This window comes from Helianthus annuus, chromosome 10 (assembly GCF_002127325.2).
Source record: "Helianthus annuus cultivar XRQ/B chromosome 10, HanXRQr2.0-SUNRISE, whole genome shotgun sequence".
In the NCBI taxonomy this organism is placed as follows: domain Eukaryota; kingdom Viridiplantae; phylum Streptophyta; class Magnoliopsida; order Asterales; family Asteraceae; genus Helianthus; species Helianthus annuus.
In genome coordinates this window covers 139,884,444-139,890,854 of record NC_035442.2, presented here as the reverse complement: position 1 = coordinate 139,890,854, position 6,411 = coordinate 139,884,444, and positions in this window count along the sequence as shown.

Here is a 6,411-nt window from a genome sequence, read left to right as displayed (position 1 = left end):
AAAAATTATTTAATTATTTTTAAAAGGTATACTTTTAGAAAAATCGTAAACAAAAACTTACAAGGTGGTTATAAGAGACTATAATTATAATTATAATTTTAGTTTAATCTCCTTCTAATTAATTATAGATAACCCTCCTACTAAATATTATTTAGTTTAATATCTTATATTATAGATAATCCTCCTACTAAATATTATTAGTTTAATATCATATGGATAATTATTATTTAGTTTAATCTCCTTCTCATTTATAATATTATTTATTTGAATTAATTATATTTGAACGTTTTGTTTAGTTTGGTATCAAATAGATTTTACGAAACATAAAATAAGATTAACTAATATTATTTATCATTTATACATTTTCGGAGTTTTAAATAAAGGGTTAAATTTATTGAGAGTTCGTTAACAAATTTTGCAACAACAGAATAATCTATTTTTATCACGAAAACGAAACTTTGTATTAATATATTAAATATTTTTATTTTCACTATACAAAATTACATTTACTCGACCCATGTAATACATGAGGTTTTTTAAAATATAACTTTTTATTCTTTGATATATAAAATTAGATTTATTCAATTCGTACAATACATGGGGGTTTTAAGGATATATATTTTTTATTATTTAGTACAGAAAATTACATTTATTCAAACTGTGTAATGCGCATATTTTTAAAGATGTAATTTTTTTATTATTTGGTATATAAAATTACATTTATTCAACCCGTGTTATAAATGAGGTTTTTTAAAGGTGTATTATTTTATTATTTGGTAAACAATATTACATTTATTCAACCCGTGTAATACACGTGGTTTTAAAGATTTAACTTTTTTATTTGGTATATAAAATTACATTTATTCAACCCATACAATATGGTTCTTATAGATATAACTTTTTATTATTTAATATATAAAATTATATTTATTCAACCCGTACAATAAATGAGGTTTTTAAAGATATATTGTTTTATTATTTAGTATATAAAATTTATTTATTCAACCCCGTGTAATACACGGGGTTATAACCTAGTAACTTCATATGTGATTCAATAACGAAAGAAGATTTTTTAATAACCGGCGACTTCAAAACCATTACCTTTTTACGCAATATACAAAAGCAACTACCAAGTTATTAGTATATAGGGGTTGAATTAAATAAAAAACTTATTTTACCTAAGTAGAATGAGAAACAATCTTAAACTTTTATTTTTTAAATTAATAATTAAGATGAAATGTAGGAAAAAATAGGAGTTTTAATGTATATTTGGAAAATCCTACTTATTAATTTTCTCTATGTGCGTACAAGGCACTTGTATATTTCAACCTTGTTTTTTAAACGTTTATAACATTTTTATATGACATTATTTTTTTCATAAAATTGAGTGTCTTTTTATCTTCAATTTGAGTAACATATTGCTATATAAAATACCCACAACTAAAAAAATTCATAAAAATGTGTTGTATTTCTAAGTTGTATAGCATTTTTTTTTTTTTTGTGCTAAATTTTTGTAATACATTTTTGTGTGTGCATTTTTTTGTGTTAGATTTTTATAATACATTTTTGTGCTAATTTTTTCGTCTTAATTTTTTTTTTTGTTGAATTTTTGTGCTGGAATTTTTTGTACTAATTTTTTTTTGTGCTGGATTTTTTGAACTAGATTTTTTTATGCTACATTTTGTGTACTAGATTTTTTGTACTTTATATTCTGTGCTAGATATTTTGTACCGGATTTTTTTTTTGCTGTATTTTTTTAGAAAAAAAATAGGTGTCACATCTAATCTTACACTCCTACTTATAAGAGCATTCACATTCTAACCATCAAATTATGTGAGGAGGGGTTTTTATATTATAAAGGGTATAAAAAGTGGTTGTGAGTAGAAGAGAGAGAAAATGTTACTGTTCATCTGTATATTTAGGGGGACACTGTTCACCCGTTATAATTTTTTAATATATTTTGAAAGTGGTTGTGAGTGAAAGTTAGAGAAAAATGTAATGATAATATTATTTAATTGAAAGGAGAGAGAAAAAGTATTTGTTTTTAGTGGAAATATATTGATATAGGAGTTGTTTTTTAGTGGAATGTATGTATAATTTGATGGATTGGATGTGAATGCTCTAAGGACCAAAATGTTTTAGTATCAAAATGTCATTCCATCCTACTTATAAGGAGTGTCTAAGCTACTTAGACAAAACTCACTTTTTGGTGGATCAACCCCCTTAGCATATATATAATCCTTATTGATACAAGTCATAATAAACAATCAAAAAATTATATTTAAGGATACAAGTCATAAAAAACAAGGGAGAATTTTATATTTTCTGTTCTTTAGCTTCTTAATTGTATATTTACCCAAATCCCAAATTAAAATTACCTATATCCCCTCTTTAATAAAATGACTAAATTACCCCTTTCAAAACTAAAAGATCCTTTATAATCTACACAAAAGATCATCAGAATGCCAGGTTCAAAATACGCGCTACAAATGAATGACTCTTCGGTTCCTTCTCCTCCAATGGTTTAAACGACACCGGAATACCACGTTTTCAGATTGCGATAATGATAAATTGAAATAGTGTTCATCGTGTGCATCGTTGTCGAGAATGTAATTGACAGTTGTTTGTTAATCAATGTTTGTGTTTATGAATGACTATCAAGTTGTGTTCTTAGAATAAGATGCATTATTTTGAGTTTCTATTATGAATGATTACTTTGATAACTTTTTTTTTGTTACATATAGAGCTGGAAGGGTGCTTGTGTGATTTGGTGGGAAACACGGACACTGTAATGATGTGCATCGTTTAATTGGTTCGTGTAACACCCGTAAAATTTTCGTCCAACTATGAGAGGACACGTGTCCCGAATTTCCAACTAAGGAGAGGGAATTTATCGTTCAACTATATAACGATACATATTCAATCCTCCAATTTATTCCGACTTTGTGGAAGGAGGAAGGATCCATAATATATGTTCATTAAAACGTGTCCCGTATCTCCGACTGAACCCGACTCTGGGAAAGAGAGGGACTATAATTGCCGATGGCAAAAAGAATCAAAGTCCAGGGGCTAGAGATGTAAAAATCTCAAAATAAAATTCCTGGCAACCCTATACGGACCGTAAGCTATTTAAGCTTACGAACCGTAAGCTATTTAAGCTTACGGACCGTAAGCTGAAATATTAACTGATGCGCTGAGGTGCTTACGGGCTGTAAGCGGTCAACCCTTACGGTCCGTAAGGGACCATGCTGGCAGATTTATTCTTACCCTCCAAGGTAGCCTGTATAACCTGCCACCTATTTCTTGAATGTGCCACATTTCACCTGGTGTAAACACCTCAATGGGCATCTAAAGAACCATTGAAACACATGGCATGATCATATGATCATTTAGCAACTATAAATAGCCCCATGGTTGCACCTTTGTTCCTTGCTCATTTCCATTTCTGCCTCTCTATCATTTCTAGAGTGCTTCTGATCTATAGAGACCTCCTACAGTCGCTTAGTCTTTGCCTTGAACACTTGTAAGTGTTTTCTCATAGTCTATTTCATTTTATAGGCTAGTTATTAGGCAAAAGTTAAACAGTTTGACTTTCAGTTATGACCATTATGGTCAAGCTGATGTTCGATCCGAACATGGCTACGTGATCGTAATAACGAAGGTTATAATCCCCTGGGATCATACCTTCTAAAGATCACGTTAAGTAGACGAAATGACGAGTCGCATTTATATTAAATAAATGGTAAAAAACGTAGACTTTGCAAATTACTGTAATCAAGTTTCTAATTATTAAAACTTGAAGTTTTGACATCATATCAGTTTATAAAACATATTAGGACATATCTAAGCATGTCGAACTCGTTATTTTCTTGTTTAGAGTTCAATTCTATATCGAAAGTCAAAGAGTTTGACTTTTGCTTTGAATTTAAATTCTGACCCGTTTGGTTAACGTTAGGGCTTTTTAGAACTGATATTAAGACCATGTTAGCATAAGGTATAACCCTTAGAAGTTATTCCTCTTCGTCATGTTGTTGATAGGTTATATGATAAGTCTAGATCTTATATTTTCAAAAGGACGACTATGCCCTTTTTATCCTAAAAGCTAAAGAAACGGTTTGTAAACCAAATAGCTAACATTCTGAGTTTAAAAAGAATGTATAAATGTTATAAAATGTGTTTCGACACTTTAGGCTTGTCATAAGACCTATCTAACCTTCCGAACCCGCATATACGCACATAACTAGTTATATGAACATAGTTCATGTAATTTAGGTGTAACGGGTCTAGATATTTCAAAACCACTCCAAATCTGAATGTTTGGTTAAATAACCTTTATCCAATGAGTCATTGCACTCAGATAGGTATAAACCACTTTCTATATGATCTACGCTTAATCTAGCGAACCTATTCTTAAGTAACGGGTCATGTCTAAAGGAACTGACCTTTGACCCGTTTACATTTTAACAGTTAAATAATTCTGTTCATTCCAGACTAGGGCATCTAGTAAACTGCAACCTTGTTAGTTGTTTTGTTTGAATAGTTGTGCTTATATATATCTTTGGATTGTAAAGATTTAAGCCAGGTAAATACTCTTAACCTATTTTCCCTATACGGGCTTGGGATACAGTATATTATTACCGCTTGGTCGGGTATGGAATCAATGACCTATGTGTCTGGAATTCAAATAACCCGTTTTAATTCGTATTGCTTGATAACTTAAACACTGGGATTAATTCGACCGTGTCATGGATATCCTTACTCATTTAATTGCAAATGCCCACGACCTATGCACGGGGTGTAAGCATACACCTGAAAGATGCTAATGCTATGATAAAATATTTTTATAACCCAATACGGGTTTGCCCAATAAGGGTATTCCCATTAAGGGAATTAGTTGTGTGTTAGTTAATCATGATCTCGGCATAGTTTTCGGGCCCTATATGTATTGACAAGCATGTAATACTGATAATAAGAGATATAGTTTGTCCTAAGTTATTTCTGAAAATATATGTACCATTGTGTACATGAAAATGATTTTGAAATATTTTCAAAATTTGTCAGTTATTTGTATTTACCAGTGAAAAGTGATGTATCTTCAAAAGACTAAACGCAGGTTGCAAAGTACGTAAATAGGCTGGAAGCTGCCCGGTAATTGCTTAAGTGGAATTTGCAACTCCATGCAAGATGCCTAGTAGTCTAAAAACTCTTTTATTAGATCCTGCCTATGGGCTTATAGTAGAACTCTTGTACGACTTTTACTATATATTCAAGCTTTCATTAAATGAATATTTTTTACTTCAATACTTCCGTTGCATATTATTAAATTGTGATATTGTTATCCAATCGTTACGACCCATCCGGGCCCATCGGGAATCGGGGTGTGACAGGTTGGTATCAGAGCCACAATTTGAGTGAATTAGACACTAGCCTTTTGTGTCTAGTCTCAGATATGTCACACCCCAATTCCCGGTGGGCCCGAATGGGTCGTGACGGTTGGATAACAGTATCACAATATAATAATATGCAGCGGAAGTATTGAAGTAAAAATATTAAATTCAAGCCCACATGTGGGATCTAATATGTCACACCCCCAAAATCCACCATGCGGAGTATCACCGCTTGGAGGCGTGACATTACCAGGATCGAGCCACCAATCATATTGAACTACGTAATTAAGTATATAAAGCCAACCACAATACGATTGGTGACCATAAGAAAGTAAACTGACTTTCAGTTAACAACGAAAGCATAAAACGTAAGTCCAAAACATAAGTTCATAGTTCATAAGTTTAAAGTCCAAAACGTAGGTTTATAAGTTCATAAGGATTTAATGTTTAACACGGAACATGACAATCCATATTCCACAACAACTGCCTCCTCGTGCAAGCTCCATAAGCATTTAACGACCTGTAAGGCATGTAACAACGAGTCAACAACAAAGTTGAGTGATTTCACGGTTGGTTGATTAGTTTTAAGTTGTTTCTGAAAACGTGGTTTGTCTTTCGTTGGCGTAATTGCCGTGGGGGTTACCCCGTAGTTGAAAGTATGATTAACCAGTTCATTCTTTATTACCCGAACCATATCCATGATCAGTGGGGGCTTCCCCATGTGAACCACTAGACCGTACCATATCGACTACTAACGCAAATAAGTTGTGCCCTACATCAGTGTCTATCATCACTGACAGTTTGCCATAGTCCATAAGTACACGCCCGTCCGAACGGCACGGTGTGAGGTTTGTTAAACATAATAGCGCTATTAACTAATGACCCGCTCGCCATTGGCCTCGGCGATTAAGTCGATATAAATTGAGGGACTTCATGATAGAGTTTTGTCTAGTAAGTTTTAAGGTTGGTGTCCTACCCAAGGAGGACGAACGTACGTATTCTACCCAAGGAGAATACGCAGGAT